The following is a 19088-nucleotide window of genomic DNA, read 5'->3' on the forward strand; positions in this document are numbered from 1 at the left end:
GCTCTAAACTGTTTTTTCAGTTCAAAAACTGTTTTTGTTATAATTTTTAAAATAACTAGGACGTCTCAAAACCCGGACAAAGACTTGAGCGGAGCGTGGGCGCTACGATAATCGTGAATTACGGAGTTGTTTAAGAGTTATATAACTTTAGTAATGTCGTATTTATGTTAATTGAACATTAATACCAAAAGAAAACTAAAATAATTTTATTAAGCTACAAACAGTTTATTAGTACAAATAGTACAATTACAACATTAGTAATTTAAGTCTTTCTAGTTCTTTTTTTTGGCGGATAAGCCGCTCTTATTGTTTACTTTTAAAAGCCGGGCAATGTTAAAACCTGTCCCCCCCTCTCTCGCGGCGAAGGTCTCCCTCTCCTAAATAATATTTTATTAGTCCAATCTTTTTTATAACTTATAATAAGTCCACTCTTTATTTTTCGCTTAAATTATATCCTGAACGGCAGTGCCTTGTCCCCCCCCCCCCTCTCTCTCGCGGCGAAGGTCTCCCTCTCTTCCGGACATTACCGCGAATTTCCCTCTGTCTTCTCCGTCTCGTTCTGAGTGGGAAAGGCTCATTTCCCCAACTTGTCATTACCCCAACCCTATCTAGTATTTGGAGAAACGAACGGTTGGCGAAATGAACAATTGGCGAAATGAAGAGTTGGGGAAATGAGCTATTCATTTCCTCAACTCTTCATTTCACCAACTCCGTAAAAAAAACTAGTTGGCGAAATGAGTAGTTGGCGAAATGAACAGTTGGAGATATGAACAGTTGGGGAAATGAGCAGTTGGTCAAATGAAAAGTTGGATATATGAACTGTTGGAGATATGAAAAGTTGGGGAAATGAACCCCACCCGGAAGAAGTAGAGAAGGAACGGCGGCGTCATGTTAAAAAACCTGTCGCAAAAAGCTTTAGAAATTCCCCTTTTTGTTCATTCCCCCCATACTTTTACCCGGCATCAAGTTTCGTTTGCGCAACCCTTACGCGCATCCTACCTTATGTTATTGGTCTGAATGTCCGTATTCAATGCTCTTAAGTAAGGTAGAACTTATTTGTTTGGTCATCTACAAAGACTATCTATTACATAGATAGTCTTTGGTTGAACTGTTCAAAACAAATGGGTAGTTTTATTTTTAATTTAACATCAAAATGGTAAAAACTAACTACAATAATACTGTCCATGGTGAACCACGTCTTAACAATGGCCGCGGTTTGTTTACATCTAACTCCCCGTGAATATGAAGACGTTTAAAATCAATTTTTTTCCCTGCTTTCTCGTCCCTGTATCTACTGTCCTTGTTTTCCCCAAGCGCGCGGTCGCGAAGCACATAGAGAATATGGCTTCAACAATGGAAATTAATCATGTTAATTTTGTTTCGGTGACTTTAACTTGCGAAAATAGAAGCTACCTCTTTGAAGCACCTAAAAAAGATTACCGGAAATTAATTAATTTAAAAATTAAAAAATAATTAACTGACAACCGTGTATAGATGTCACTACTAACAGTAATGTAAAATTTTTAGTACCGTCTGTCGTCTTTAGATGCCGCTACCTTTCATAAAAATCCATCGATGGCATCGATTAAAAAAAAACCGCGTACAGTAACTTTTCACGTCACGACGCTCATCGGTGAAAATAATCACACGATGCACATCGGAAAAATCGCAATCGGTTTTTTTTCGCATCGGTTTTTAACATTTTACAGGAACTGAAAGTACCCTAGGTTTCGATGGCAAACTAAAGGGGGCGCAGTGATAGTTTTCGGTTGCGAATAGATTTCCGTACGTATCGGATATCGATCGAATTGAGTTTAGGTGGCGCCCGCCTACTATATAAGTCCTTACGCTAATGGCTGTCAAACTCTAAAAGCGTCTGCTAATACGCTTCCCTTGCCATGGATTAATTAACGCTCAGGGATATTCCTTCTTTGCTAATTTGAAAAAACGTTTACTAATCGCGCTCTAGAGGGAAAATAAATGTAAAACTATATCTGTGCAAGAGCGAAAAACCGCGTTTTCCATTTGACTCCTCGAGATTCGCTCCGAATCCGTTTCTGAAGTATAAATTGATCTCACTATCATTGAGAGCGAAATGGAACGTGTTTCGCAAATTCGAGAGTTGAGAAGGGGAAAAAATGATCCGAAAGCGATCTCGATACATTGATCTATGGAAATCGGCAGTTCGATTTCGAGCAATCTCAGAGCACTCGAGAGCAAGGGAACATGCATTTATGAAAGTGTATTATATTCCTAGATTGATCGGAGCAGATCCAAGTATGCAAATGGAACAGTAACTGTTGATAGCGGCGATCTCAAGCGCTTGAGAGCATTTAAATAAAAAACGCTATCAGTATCAGAAAAACGGTAACAGTTGTTGAACGTTTTGGTTTCTTCCGGTTGTGACGTCACTATAGGTTTCAGAAGGGCATTAAATTAATTTGTTCGACGAGCCGGTTTTTCAGAATTATTTAATTATGGTTGTTGAAAGCGCACGAAGAAAATTTCTATTAGTCGCCATATAGATTGATTAATTTTATACATCTGTTGTGCAGCTTTGCGTTCAGAAAGCATTTACGTCACCATAAGTCTACGGCATAGAAATCTCATAGGTAACTAGAATACTGCCGTGTAACTGGCAAATGGACCAAACGCCGTGGCTGACGATAGCCAGATCTCCGCCAATCAGAGCTCAAAGAGTGGTTCTGCCAAGAGTTTAACGTCACCAGAGAGAATGACGTCACCTAGCTCATTATTTTTCATTACGTTACAAAAACCGAATTTGATCATAATTCTTCAAATACGGCCATTGAATTGGGAATAATACTGCTAGAATTACAATTACGATTTCGGTTGCCATGGTTACGCGGGACCTGTTCTGATAAGACTGTATGAAATTCATCTTTAAAATTAGGTGGTAGCGCCATCTATATTTTGTAAAGTTTTATGGCTAAAAATAAATAATTATTAGCTACCTCACCGTAACTTGAGTTAAAAAGGATCGTGTTGACAGAATAAAATTATTTTTAAGCAACTTCAAAGGTTTGTTTGTTACGAGTAATCATACATTTCAATTTCGCATCAGATTCACGAAAAAATTCAATTGCAAGATAGTTTCCACCACTAGAGACAGATGCCGCCACGGTAGAACGATAAAGTTGATAAAGTCTCCTTGTTGAACGAAATTGATCCCGCGCCAGCCAGATTAATAGCGTTTTCCATTGGGAACCTCCGAGCACTCCCGGAGTGCTCCAAAATCAAAATCTTATTCCATTGGCAAAAAAGGGGCAACTCCGAGAGGGAGGATCGTCTTCCATTAACCAAGGTACTCCCTCCCGGAGTGCTCCCGGTTGCCCCAACTCAAGAGTCGGAGGGAAACAAAAGAGTGCTCCGAAAACGTTTCGTATTTCATTGGGAACAGTGTGGGAAATAAGGCGGTGGCAGTGGGCAAATGACCAGTTTAAAAATTGCCTGGACCAGTTTATTAATTAAATCGGAGGGGGTTAGTGGTCCACTGGACCACTTAATTAATTCGAGGTGTTTTAATTTTTTTAAGTGATTCTGCTTGAATATTTTGCAATTGGTATGTCCATAAGTGGATCATTCTTGCTAAGTATACAAATTCCGGGTCTCGGTTGGGTATCTTAGTCTGGGTTTCGTGACGTCAGAGCTTGAACAGAGAGCAGACTCCAGAGATAAATTTTTTGAAAATATTTCGGCTGTAGCGCCACCGGGTCGACCTCACAACGCCGAATTCTCCTTTCTCCGAATTCCCATATCACCGAATTCTCTTTTCTCCGAATTGCTTTTACTCCGAAAGTTCATATCTCCGAAGTCCCATTTCTCCGAAATGTATTTAGTGACCTCACATCTCCGAATTCTCGTTTCTCCGAATCCCCATTTCTCCGAATCCCCATATCACCGAATTCCCATATCACCGAACTCCCTTTTCACCGAATTGACATATTCTTGCTTTTACTCCGAAAGCTCATATCACCGAAGTCCCATTTCTCCGAAATGTATTTAGTTACACTCATAGACATAATAAAGAAATAGACCCAAGATTCTACGGGGGGTAAATACGGGAGCGATAACTAGCAGACAGCCGGTATTTGTTCCGTATTCCTGTGGTACCACGTTTAAGCGACGCCTGTCGATTAGGCGAGAAAATACAAAATAATCACGTGACACGTCACACATGTTCGTGTTTGTAATCTTTTAGGTACTCTGACGTGATTCGCGAATATTTTGGCTGTGATAATTTAAAATAAGGTAAATTTTTATTATAATTTTTAAATAAGTCAATTAATTCTTTCAAAACCCAAATAAAAAGCAGCAGATGATCTTATAATTAAAAACAAAAAATTGTATTTGCGAAATGATATTTTGTCAAAGGCTTAAGTAACTATCGGGTTTGTTGTGGAACTTGTGGTTATGGCTTGTTATGGGAATATTCTGAGATTCTAAATTGTAAACAAAAGTAAATGGAATTTTGATGAAAAGGATGATTCTACCTTGGATTAATAATGATTCTACTAAAGGTATGTAGCTATTGTCCTTGAAAAAAAATTAGCTTTGACAATTTAAGTCTGATGGCTTGACACTTCATATCTAGATTTTTGTCCTTCGCTAATTTGTGGAGTCTGAGCTTGCAATATAAATTAATAACTTTCTTAATGATGATGTTCGATTCCAACTTCAGGATCAAACATGTTCGTGGTGATCTGGTAAGATGTCCATGCCAACAATATTTCGTAATACAGCAAGTTCTAGCAAGACTACATTTCTTTTATAGAGAGAGGAATATCTCTTCATAACAACTAAACACAATTGGCTAAAAACCAAGGAGATCTTACTCAAATTATAATAACATAATTAAACCTACACGAAATGATCCTTGGTCAAAATTTAAAGGTGAGAAGTTAGCATCACCGGTTTTTTTCTATTTCACTTTCAACTGGATGTAATTTCTTTAAATTAAATAAAAAAATTATTTAGACTTTTGTTACTTGTTTTAATTCTATGGAAACCAAACCAGAGTTGGAATGACTTTTGGTGTGACCCACCTTTTGCCGTTTACAATTTGTATATCCCGTTCTAAAAAGTGATCATTACAAATTAAATCATGATTTGAATGTGTCGCGATTTACAGCAATTGTCCATTGAGAAAGTGTTGTAGGTTTCGTTATAAAAAGATTTTAAAAGAAATGTAGTCTTGCTAGAACTTGCTGTATTACGAAATATTGTTGGCATGGACATCTTACCAGATCACCACGAACATTTTTGATCCTGAAGTTGGAATCGAACATCATCATTAAGAAAGTTATTAATTTATATTGCAAGCTCAGACTCCACAAATTAGCGAAGGACAAAAATCTAGAAATGAAGGGTCAAGCCATCAGACTTAAATTGTCAAAGCTAATTTTATTTCAAGGACAATAGCTACATACCTTTAGTAGAATCATTATTAATCCAAGGTAGAATCATCCTTTTCATCAAAATTCCATTTACTTTTGTTTATAATTTAGAATCTCAGAATATTCCCATAACAAGCCATAACCACAACAAACCCGATAGTTACTTAAGCCTTTGACAAAATATCATTTCGCAATTAGAATTTTTTGTTTTTAATTATAAGATCATCTGCTGCTTTTTATTTGGGTTTTGAAAGAATTAATTGACTTATTTAAAAATTATAATAAAAATTTACCTTATTTTAAATTCTCACAGCCAAAAAATTCGCGAATCACGTCAGAGTACCTAAAAGATTACAAACACGAACATGTGTGACGTGTCACGTGATGATTTGGTATTTTCTCGCCTAATCGACAGGCGTCGCTTAAACGTGGTACCACAGGAATACGGAACAAATACCGGTTGTCTGCTAGTTATCGCTCCCGTATATTTTTGGCAAATCAAACTCCGCGTAAGGTGTCTATTTCTTTATTATGTCTATGGTTACACTATGCAGAGTTAAACTTACTACGTGTCACGCCCGCTTGTGGCTAAAGCAAGATTATTGAAATTAAATAATCTTGACTAAAGTTTTCCCTTTATTTTAATTTTTGGTCGTAATTAAATATTATGTTTTATTACAGTATAAGAAAATTGTTTGGTAGCATATTTTATTGCTACAATACAAATTCTATAATGTAGATGGCGTTGTGTTTTCCGTCCTCTGTCAGAAGGGGACAGAAGAATGAATTTTTAATATAAAAACACATATTAAGCTTTCAATATCCATGTCAGCTACAGTACATAATTATATAAAAGCAGGAGCCGCGGAATTGGGGGGCAGGTAGGGCCAAATGCACCCCCATTTTGCATGGTAATGTAGGGTTCTTTATGCTTTAGTCGTAGGAGCCTAAGAGGAGCTAGTCATGGAGTACTTCCGCGGTTACTGAATAAATCAGCTTTCAAAAAAAATTCTTGCAAAAAATGTCAACGTTTTGTAAGTAGAATATGTTAAGACAATATAAATTGCGGTAGATAAATAATTTTAAATAAAAAACACCAATATCAAGACCCTAAAAAGTACGACTTTTTAAAATCGCGCGGGCAGACTGTCGTGGCTCCTGACAATCGTACCTTTATAGTACAGGCAAACCGGAAGGTGGGAAACATGCATTGAAACAGGGTCAATCGATAAATTTCTTGAAATCCAAAATTCCACATACTATAAGAAGAGAGAAAAAATCGCCATTTTGGTAAATGGCGACCTAAATTATGAAAAAGTCAAGCGAAAAAAGCTACATTTTAACATAACGAGTAATACTTTAGAACGTATAGTATATCTACCATATTATTATTGAGAAGTATATTAGCCTTAAAAAAACGTAACACAATTTTAGTTTATAATTATAATTGCAATTTTATATTAATACATAATAACTATAAGTATGACACGTCCTATTCTCCCAATGCTACGTTAGTTAATGATAGTCTGTCTCGGCGATTACCATTCATCCTCTGGACGAACAGATTTTTGCAAATTAAATCGGGACAAATTTTAAACATTACCCTGGTGTTTGAAGGAAGTGCTTTGGCTGGTACATAATACGTAGGTGTCATTTTTTCGACGAATTTGCAGTTTCTAATCCACCGATTACGCAATCACCCCGCGACAGATCATCATTAATATCATTAACCGACGTCGTTCAGTGATACTTATGATTATTATGTTAATTATGATATTATATTAAATCATATATTTTATTCAGTTGAGTGGTAATCAGCTTATTTTAATAACAAATTTTTAACAATAAAAATATTTTGGTACAAGCTAGAGCAGTACAATTAGAATAATTACGTGGCGAATTGAACTAGCGACGAAATAGAACTTAATCGGCGATGATTACTTTCCATGTCGCCACTAGTTCATTCCCCACCTAAGTAATTATCCCATAATCCCAATATAAGAGTCTCTAATAAGGGTACAAACTGGGCACTTACAAAGAGAGTCCCCGATGTGTTAATTGCCGATTTTGTTCAAAGTCGGGCGTATATAATCAAAAATAAGTTAAACTTGTACCATAGATTCGAAATCACTCTCTCGCGCGTTGACGATAGCGTTTACCCACTTCCCGCTGGAACTCAGAAAAAATTCGCTCCATAGTTTGCTCCTAACCGCAACCGATGGAGCCAGATTTTTCTGAGGTCACGTGCCAGAAAAGGGTAAACGCTTCGTAACAAAACCGTCAATGGGAAAGCTCTTAGTATTCGAATCTAGGGTACGAGTGAAGAATTTCGGTTTATTTCTTCTCGTAACAATTTTAGTTTTAGGAGAGCGTTTGATTTTAGCAAATCGGAATGCCAGAAGATACCGTTTAAGCCCCGCTCGTTCGCTTTCCGCTCCCCCCAAGAGATGACACTTGACATGTGTCTTGGGCCTTCTAGAAAAGGAGCATCCGCGAACAATGCGGGGGTCCCCGGTCTCATCTGGCAGCCATTACAAGGGCTTGTCGAACTCGAACACGTGTACGAATACATCATTAACGACAGAAAGACAAGTTTAAAAATACAAAATACTTTTTAAGAAAACCTTTAATTTTTATCTTTTTGACATTTAGTTTTGAAACTTTTAATTCTTATTTTTAACATTCTACATAGTTTTAACAGTTTCTTAACAACGAGTTTAAATTATCTTTGATATAATGTAGACCTATCTGAGATATGAAATTTCCCAAAAGGAGACGTTGCACTTCCCTTTCGATTTGCCATGGAAGCTGAAAATGTTTTGACCACTTTAAACAAAAAATCTCCATTTTAAAAAGCATGGAATGTTTTCGGTTTTACCTACGAAAATTTAAAAAAAAAATTAAAAACACGAAATAGGTAATTTCGACCACTTTTAGGTAAATTGGAACATTTTTGGGTAAATTTTAACATTTTTGGGTTAAAGTTGTAAATATTTTTGGGTAAAATAAGGAAAAAATCTCATTTCTGTTTTAAGTGGTCAAAAACATTTTCGGTTGCCATGGCAAAACCAATGGATAGTGCACCGTTTCATTTTGGTAATTTTCAATTTTCATATTGGTCTACATTACGCCCTACTTCGAACAAAATCAGAAAAAACACCTCGGGTACTCACTCTCCTTGTTAGTATCCGTACCATGGTTTATGAAAATTAAATCTGGGGATCTAAATGGCGGAACTAACTTTCGTAAGTTATTATATTGTTTTCAAGAAATTGAAGTCCATTTTCACTTGAAATGGGGGCGTTAGTAGTTTAGATTATTATTACTGTGTTAAAGTATTTCAAGCAGAAATGCAGAAAATGGGAAATAGAGTAGTATCAGTGTGACGTCTCCCATACTTTTCACACGTTCCTAAAATTCTATAACATTCTGAGATTATGTACGTTAGGTTAGGTCGAATCCGACTCCTTGAAAATAAGAGCTGGCCTGTAGTCGTTTATTCACTTCATTGCATCGAGTCTTAATTTTTTCAAACATTTCTGCTCATTTTGTTCTTTGAAATCGAATTTGGAATTTTTTGGATACAATTTAGCTTTACCGAAGCACGTCAACAAAAATAAAAGCAGACGAGGAATCGGAACTTTTTGCAGGTAAGCTAGACGGCGAAATGAAATGCGCCCAACGGGGCCAAACCCGAGGCCAAACCGAAGGGCAGTTCACTCCTTCTTAGAGTGCAGAAGTAATCAAGGTTAAAAATTTAATTGGATTACATTTAATACAACCAAAGCTACAGACATTAAATTTAATCGGATTAAATTCAATACAGCCAAAGCTACAGACATCAAATTTAATCAGATTTAATCAACCAAGAGTGCAGATTTAATCATGGGAGTGAACTGCCCCTCGGGCCAAACCTAAAAACTACGAATTTTCAACGGAGCCTTTTTTCTAAATTATGACAAATTTTGGGGCTTTCCTAATCGAAGAGCGATGCTATTCATTTTACAGAAAGAGAACAATTGTAAAATACGCTAAAATCCCCTGATACTACATAAACACTCTTTGCTTTAAGGGCGTACCAAAATATTTTTATTATTAAAAATAAAATAAACCATTTCATATATAATATCATAACTAACATAATAACCATTATTATGAAACTGAAAGACGTCCGTTAATGATATTAATGATGGTCTGTCGTGGGGTGATTGCGTAATCGGAGGATTCCTAACCGGAAATTCGTCTAAAGATTATTTTTACGGCTGTATATACGAGCCAAAGCACGTTTGGGCAAGGTTTGGGTCTCAAATTCGAACAAAACTACCTACAGAAACAAAAATAAAGTTTAAAATGTGTTCCGATTTAACTCGCGGAGAGTTGTCAGTCCTTGGGATGTAAGTGACCTTCTCGGTTTCTTACACGAGACTCTTCCACCGCACGATGTTTTCTTCTTAATGGGAGATTTTAACCTACATGTTGACTGGTCGAATCCGTCCCTTTGTACTGCCCAGGAGCAAATTTTTTGCGATACTGTGTTTGGCCTTGGACTTCAACAGACGGTATAACAAATCCCACACGCGGAAATAACTTCCTTGACTTGGTTTTCATAAATGACTAACGTGTCCTCACTGAGATTCACACTAGAGACAGCCTACCAGGTTGTGATCACTTTGCGGTTGCTGGAAGCCTGAACTTACCTCGGTATTTTGTTCAGAGAATTCATCGAACTATTCTCAATTACAAAGATCGGTCTAAAAATGATCTTGCAGGCACTTTGTACTACGCTCCTTGGGACATTGTTTTTTCTTCAAGTGATATTGATGTGACTTGGGAACTTTGGCTTGATCTCTTTTGGGCATGAGTTAGGGACAATGTTCCGAGTATAACCATTCATGGAAAGAAGCGTCCGCCCTGGATTACGGCTGTTCTTGGTCACGCGAGCCACGTGAAGAATTCTCTTTTTTAGGAAGGCCAAATGGTTGGGAAGAGATTTTGATTGGAAGAAGTATCGGGATTTTAACAACACTTTGAGAACTAAGACTAGAGGTGCATATGATATATTTGTGTCAAATTTGCATGATACCATTGCTACTTATCCTACGCGGTTTTGGAGTTTCGTCCGCTCAAAGTCCCAACTCCCTCCACCGTCTTCGTTTATAGTAAAGAATGGGCAAATATCATGTCCTTTGGCCATAGCTAAGGCCTTTGGTGAATTCTTCTACCGAAGCTTTAGCACGTCAGACACTGCCTTAACTCTACCATCCGTTTCGACACCAGAAAAAACGCCTTGAAACGTTTGAAGAATGGATCGGCCTGTGGGCCGGATGGTATTACATCCTAGGTTTCTCCTGCCATAATTGACCCGATGGTGAAAATGTTTAAGTTATCACTATCGATGTCTTCTCTGCCTTCTGGTTGGAAGCTTGCTAATGTTATGCCGGTCTTCAAAGGGTCGGGCAAGCGCAACGATCTTTCAAATTATCGACCTATATCACTCACGTCTGTCGTTCGAAAATTACTGGAATCGATTGATTACGAGAAGCTGAATAAGTTCTTGGAAGACAGTTCCTTAATACCTATACCTCGCAGTATGGATTTCGAAGGGTCGCTCTTGCACGCACCAGCTTCTGAAGTCTTTCCACGAGTGGTCTTCCTTTCTCGATGAGCGTAACCCAACTGACATTCACGTGGTGTCGTTTGACTGGTCAAAATCTTTGGCTCCGTTTGCCACAAGCGGCTTATTTTTAAACTTCAAAGAATCGGGATCACTGGTGAGGTATTGCTTTGGCTTCGGGATTTTTTATCCAATCGCTTTCAACGAGTGACCTATCGTGGTGAATTCAGCACGTACCTTCCAGCGCGTTCTGGAGTGCCTCAAGGCTCGATTTTGGGACCATTACTTTTCAACGTCTTTGTGTCTGATCTGCCATCTGTGTTGACTTCAAAATGTTATCTATATCAGTATGCGGATGACAGCTATATATATCTCGCAATTAGATCTTCCACGGATCTTTTGAACTTGCAAGATAACATCACTAGTATTTTCAATTGGGGTGTGGCCAACAACATTTCCCTCAATATTAAAAAATGCAACGTCATGGTAATTACAAGGAGGAAGTCCCATGATGATGTCTCCTATAATATTAATGGCGTTCCACTTAACCGTGTGTACTCTATGAAGATTCTCGGTGTCGTCGTTTCAAGAGATCTAAAGTGGACCTCCCACATTAATTACGCTAGCAATCGAGCTCGCCGCTTTTGTGGTCTTATTCGTAGAACCACTGGTTTTACGCCCGCATCTACCACATTCTTTCGTTCGATGTGCTTGCCAGTGCTGGACTATGCGTCTCCAGTTTGGAATCCTTATCTCAATAAGGATATTGCAGCACTGGAACGCGTACAGCGTAATTTCCCGAGTTACTACCTTAAGTAGCCTCGGTCGTATTTGCCTGGTCATATTCCTTATAGCCAACGCTTACGAAATCTTCACCTTTGGCCACTCTCCGTTCGTAGAAGTGTTTCGGATATGGTCACACTCTTGAAAATTGTCAAGTCACCGACCTTTAATACAGATGACAAAATGACATTATGCACCCGGAAGACCTGCCCTACGTATAATCTAAAGTTTGCTAGATGCTTGGCTTTAGAAAATTCCTTCTTCTTCAGAAGTGCACGGATTTGGAATCTTTTGCCAGCTGACATCCGGTAGAATGCCACTTCTCTTTCAATTCAACATTTTTGGTCTTCTTTTCGGATTGGCTTTTTCAAAATTCTTAATTTATTTATTTATTATTTAATTAACATCTGGTATAATTTATATTGTGTATTTGTTTTTAAATTATTTATTTTAATTGTTTGTACTGTTTTGGTAACCACCCTGTATAGGCTTTGCCTCTGTGGTTGCCTGCAAACTTTGTGTTGCGAAATAAATATTATTATTATTATTATTATTATTATTATTAATGATTTATATGGTCATGCCGAGACAGACTATCATCAAGAAATTTATCATTAGGAGAATAGGAAGTGTCATACTTACAGTTTTATGTTACTTATGGTATTAAGCAGTTTGTGAATATGTAGCTTTTTTATAACTTTGGTCGTCATTTTCCAAAATGGCGAATTTTTTACTCTTCTTTAAACGTGTGATAGAAGAGCGCTTCGTACTATTAGTAATAGATTTATTCACTTTAAGCACTTAAACAAAGTTACATAGAATGTTTATGGTGAACCAAAATAAAATAAAAGAAATTAGCACAAGGTTGCCAGGTAATCGGCGAGTGAAACACCAGGGGGGAACGAGTTAAGAACTGATGCTGCGTTCCCTCTTTGAACCGCAATAGAAATTCTTTGCGTGAGAAATTCCACCGATCGCAGCTCGCCGGTAACCTCACGAATTCGACGCCCGATTTAAACATCGCAATTTTACAAAATCTTTAATTGTAATATGTGGAAACAATATCGATTTACCCGGTTTCAATGCATGTTTGACAGCTTCCGGTTTGCTGTATTACGCAAAGACGCAAAGGGGCGGACTTAGAGTTCCTGGATCAGGGGGCCCCGAAAGATCCCACGTCCATACGCTAGTTCAAAAAAAAACATTAAGCTTATTTAAATTGAATAACAGTTTTACCCCATGCTTTTTCAAAATGAAAACAACCAATAACTTTGAAACTATATTGATTCTATTTTTCATATTTATAGTATAAATGAAATATGAAATACTCTTTCGAAAAACACTAAAAAACGAATTCGAGTAAGTCGAAATACGGTACCGCGTAGCCTCTATTTCGTTTTACGGTGATCTACAGTACCGCCTAGAACAAAGTTCACTAAGCGAGCGCTCGCTTAAAGCGGCGCTTATGGGGGGGGGGGCATGGGCTAGGGCTGCTGCCAGACCCCCGCTTCGCTTTAAGCGAGCGCTCGCTTAGTGAACTTTGTTCTAGGCGGTAAAGTATAGAGGTAAAACCGTACCAAAACGACTACCTTGTAACCTTACATAGCCAATCTCTTATCCACTCTGTGACTACGTGTCAGGCCGCTCAGCAGAGAGGTAGTAGCCCCACCCTTTTCCCAGCATTAAACAAATTTGAATAGTCGAACTATAATTTGGATAATCATGGTCCAGTTGTTTCTTCCTTTAAGTGGGTGCTATGGCATTTCTTTTTTGGTTTTAGTTACGTTGTGACTTGTCACGTATGGAAATCAGGAACGTATGTAATGAAGTGCTTCGTCTTAGACGAGGGGTAAGACACTCTGCGAACTCGGTGTAAACTGCCGTACCTTTGACAGTGCTAAATGGAACTCGCGAACTCTTGAAAATATGTACCTTTAACAGTGCTAAATGCACGAACTCGGTGTACCGATTATATGAGACTGTCTTACCCCTCGGTCTTAGAGGGGTAGGGTGAAAAGTTAGGTTTTTGCCTAGTCAAATAGAAAAAGGTTGGTTTTTGGGCTCAAACAGAGTTCAAATAGAGAGGAGCATGCAGTGGTATAGCCAGATGGGTGGACCAAGGGGCAAGTCCACCTCCCCCGAAACGTATGGCTTTTTTTTGTTTCCCATTGTGTGCTCCCTCCGAAATCAAATCCTGGTTACGGTGCTGGGGGCCTATTCTTGTCTTGGCGATACGCATGTCGTTATGGCGGAATCGATAAAATATCGCCATAACGACATCGACCGGCGAAAACCGTATTCTTGTCTCCAAAACTCACTTCGACATCGCCGTATCGCCAGCGAATTATAACGACAGGGCTGGGGATGTCGGAATCGCGTTTCTTTGTCGTTATGACGTCTTTTTCGCTTCGAATCGCGGTATTTTCAAAATGGCTGCTTTACAGCTCGCATGTTTTGAGTTTTGGCGTCTGTCAGAAATGGAAGAAACGAAGAGTTTTGGGTGGGAGAGAGTTCTAAGAGATAGATCAAAAGCTTTTGAACTTTCGGAAAATTAGTTTAGAAGTTTATTTCACCTAGATAAGTATTTAGTAATAGAGATTTGTGAGCATCTAAAAGCGACGTTAGAGTCAAACGCGTCTAACGTAAGAGTTACGGATCTCCCTGTAGATTCAAAGGTGAGCCATGAATTTAAGAATTATATTTCGTAATTATTAGCGTTTTAATAATTATATGGTTCATTAGGCGTTAGTGGCTGTTCAAGCAGCTAGTTGGCAAAGATTTGTTTCTTGATGTCAGTCAGGCCATGGTCAGTCGCTGTCTGCATCAAGAAACCGATGCAATAAATAGCATTTTAATGCCCAAAATGGATAAAATTTCCACTGCGTAAAGGGAAGCCACAAAGTTGAGGTAATTATCAAATCTTCTCATAGCAGATAAATATTAATTTAACAATGCGTATAGATTTATGGAGAAGACCAGATTTCCCGGGGGCCATTGCTGCAATAGATTGTACGCACATTGCAAATGTTGCTCCAAATTCACGAGATTCAAATTATCGTGAACATTTGTACATTAACAGGAAAGGATACCATTCCTTAAACGTCCCTTCCATAAACTGCAACCTTGTACCTCTTCGTGGTGGAAGGGAGTAACAGGTGGAGGGGCAACCCTTCATGCTGGCCAACTAAGGCTCTGCTTCTTCCTTAAGCTAAGGTGGGTGGTATCGTGCTGAGGGCTGAGTGGTACCGGGGAAGCGAAATTACGGTATCGTGAACGATCCCCTCGGGGAACCAGGCGACACCCCGTTGTATTTTAGCCTTCCGCCCGGACAGAGGATTAAGGGCGGTGACCTTCTACTTTCCTCTTTTCTCGTGGGATCTTTTATGAATTCCAACAACAAAAAACAAAACAAAAAACCATCGGGCAAGGGTCTGTCTTTGACAGCACCCTGCTCTAGCCAGGGGAAGGGTGTATCTCAGGATACTACCCTCCCTTCCACAAGTTCAGGTCGTGGGTCTGTCGTGGAGGATACCGAGCCCATGGTGCTAGGGTCTGCCTCTGGCAGTACCCAGCATCAGAAGCCGGAGTCTACCAAAGACAGTACCCCGACGGAGGGAAGCAAGGTAAGTGCTTCTAATGCTCGTACTCGCAAGAGGAACAGGCGTCGTAAGACAAACAAGAAGGTGGCAGACGACTCTCCAAAGGGTAACTCCTATTCTAACAAGAGAACAAGGGAGTCAGATCAAGACTCTCCTAGCTCTCAACAACAGGCTGCCAAGAAGTCCAAACCACTAACCTTCAGTGAAGCTGTGGGTTCGATGCGGATGGCCATCATTAAAGAAGGCTTTCCCTCGAACGGCTTAACCGAGGCAGAAATGGGCACCATCCAGCGTGGAGTTCTGGAGAGGATTGACGGGATACCTTCGGGTAACCCTCTTCCTCAATTCCTGCAATTCCAGCTGAAAGGAGGTGCCCTGGTTTACCTGTGTAAGGATGACTTCACAGGTAAATGGTTAAGCCAGGAGTTCGACCGCAACGAACAGGTTCTCCAGGGAACGAAGCTTTTGGTAACAAAAGCCAGTGACCTGCCGAAACCTTTTAAGGTCGCTCTCCGTACAAGGGACGTCTGGACGAAGGACCCTAAAGTGCTCCTCAGGCGTCTTCAAGCCTTCAACGGTGCGCTGAACACCAGCCGCTGGAAGGTGCTGGGCAAATCCGAGGAACCGGCTGCCATCCGTTGGATTTTTCTAATGGATGGTGAGTCGGTCAACGCCATCAAAGCGGCAGGATTTGCCGCTCAGACAGGTTTGGATAGGGGTATCTTTAAGATACTCAGTCAACCAAATCAAACCTCAGTCGTAAGTGCTGTAGAGGGTGTGGATAATCCTACACCTATTAATGATTCCAAGTCTAACGACTCGGTAATTTCAGGACTAGAGGACCTAGAGCCTCTGCTCAGCGATTACTCGGAAGGGGATACGCTGACAGAGGACATCAAGAACCTCAGTGTCTCGGACGGTGAAGAGGTCCAAGGCATGGTGGCTCAGCCATATGGAGCAGTGGTGGGGGAGACTGGTGGTACTAACCTAACCAGCGGGAGTGGTGTGGTTTCCACACCCCCCACTGGAGGGGGCGGTGTCACTGGTCAACCTCCAATCTAGGCCCGTCGCCATGAGCATTAAGGTGGTGCAGATAAATCTTCATCACTGCAAGGCAGCCTCCGCTGTACTTTGTCGAAGGCTTGCTAAGGAGCAAATTGATGTTGCTCTTATTCAGGAGCCTTGGATTGCCAGGGGTAAAATCCTTGGTCTTAATAGTGCAGGTAATATCTATTATGACCATAATTCCGTTTCTCCTAGAGCTTGTATTTTGGTACGCAAGGACATTCATGCCCTTCCGCTCTCAATCTATCACTCTAGGGACACTGCAGTGGTTAAAATCATTTCCCCTTCTGCTGATGGGAATGATGAACTCACGCTGGCTTCTGCTTACTTTCCCTACGATGATGCTCTGCCCCCACCATCACAGGAGGTGACCAATCTGGTCAACCACTGTGAGCGGTCGGGAAAGAAACTCATTATAGGTTGTGATGCAAATGCTCACCATGTTATCTGGGGCAGCAGTAACTGCAACGATCGTGGTGATAAACTAATGGAATATGTGGTTAGTACGAAACTCCATATTCTTAATAGGAACAATGAACCAACTTTTGTTACTCGTAACAGAAGTGAGGTCATTGATCTCACGCTGTGCACAGAAAATGTCGCAGCTCTTATTAATGACTGGCATGTGTCTAGTGAACCATCACTGTCGGATCACAGACACATTTGCTATACAGTCAGGATGAAAGTGGTTCAGGTTTGTACCGAACTTCGTAATCCCAGGCGAACTAATTGGCCTGGTTTTAGGGATGATCTAAATCTTCATCTGCAGGATGATAAGCCTAGGCTGTCATCGGTGCTGGATTTTGATTTGGCTGTTGATCGCATGCAACATGCCATTATCGACTCCTACCACCGTAACTGTCCGGTGAAGTCTGCCAACCAGCCAAGGCTAGTTCCTTGGTGGAACCTTGAGATTGGCAGGCTTCGCAAAGAGTCTAGGAGGCTCTTTAACAATGCTAAGAGGTCGGGTGACTGGGTTGCCTACAAGCAAACCCTCACTGCGTACCATAAGGCCATCCGCGAGGCCAAGAGGGACTCGTGGAGGAATTTCTGTGAGAATATCTCTGATATTCCTAGTACGGCAAAGTTAATGAAAATTATGGCCAACGATAAGACTAAACATCTTGACACTATCAAGTTGAAAGATGGCAGTCATTCTTCGTCGGGTAAGGAGACACTAACTCATATGTTAGATGTACACTTTCCCGACTCCAGAATTACAAACAGTACTGATTCTGACCCCCTTCCTATTAGGATTGCACGTACCAAAAGGGAGGACTGGGCGGTGGCGAATAAAATTGTCACGCACTCGAGACTTATTTGGGCTATAAAGTCTTTTAAGCCCTATAAGTCTCCGGGGCCGGATGGGATACTTCCCATTCTGTTGCAGGAGGGCATTGACGTTGTCTGCCCAATGCTGAGTAGAATCTATAGGGCTTGTATTGCCCTTGGATATATTCCTAGCACCTGGAAGCTTTCTAGGGTGATCTTTATTCCGAAGCCAGGGAAATCTAACTATCTCGAGGCTAAGGCTTTTAGACCAATCAGTTTGACTTCTTTTTTTCTAAAGATTTTGGAGAAATTGGTAGACAACTATATTAGGGGAGAGGTTATTTCTCATACACCTCTCTCGACGGCTCAGTATGCCTACCAAAAAGGCAAATCTACTGAGACTGCCCTTCATGGCATAACCAATTGCATTGAAAGGGCTATTAACTTTAAGGAAATAGCATTAGCTGTGTTCCTTGATATTGAGGGCGCCTTTGATAAGGTGTCCAGCGCAGTCATCATGAAGGCTGCTAAGCGCTTTGGCATTAATGACACTCTGTGTCTCTGGCTCAAAGCTATGCTGACGAATCGTGTGGTGGTATCCTCCCTGCTCGGTGAATCCCTTATGATCTCCACCAGCCGTGGTTGCCCGCAAGGTGGTGTTCTATCACCTCTGCTGTGGTGCCTGGTTGTGGATGAGCTTTTGGTGAGGCTAGACAGGGATGGGTGCCGCTGCTTCGGCTATGCCGACGATATCGCCATCATCTTTACGGGAAAATTCCCCAACACTACTAGCGATTTAGTGAGAAGGGCTCTTGCATCAGTGGAAAAATGGTGCAGGGAAGTTGGTCTTACGGTTAATCCTAGTAAAACGGTACTTGTTCCTTTTACTCGTAAAAGGCTGCAAAACTCTTTTAATGATATCTCCTTATTTGGGACTATTTTGAGGGAAAGCACGGAGGTGAAGTACCTTGGTGTTATTCTTGACAACAAACTAACGTGGAAGCCTCACCTTGACTGTGTAGTTAAGAAGGCCAAGATGTTACTTTGGAGGACTAGGAGTGCAGTTAGCAGGTCATGGGGGCTTAGCCCTAAAGTGGCCTTCTGGCTGTACACCATGATCATCAGACCACTGCTCTCTTATGCTGCAGTGGTCTGGTGGCCAAGAGTCCGAATTAAGACTGTGCAGAGCGATCTGCGCACCCTACAAAGGCTGGCTTGTGTCAGCATCACAGGAGCTATGAGAACAGCCCCAAGTGCTTCTCTAGAAATTCTCCTGAACATTCTTCCTCTTCATCTTTTTATAGAAGAAGCTGCTGCTATGGGAGCCTATAGGCTCAA

This window comes from Leiobunum rupestre, chromosome 6 (assembly GCF_980474605.1).
Source record: "Leiobunum rupestre chromosome 6, qqLeiRupe1.1.hap1, whole genome shotgun sequence".
NCBI classification, from domain to species: domain Eukaryota; kingdom Metazoa; phylum Arthropoda; class Arachnida; order Opiliones; family Sclerosomatidae; genus Leiobunum; species Leiobunum rupestre.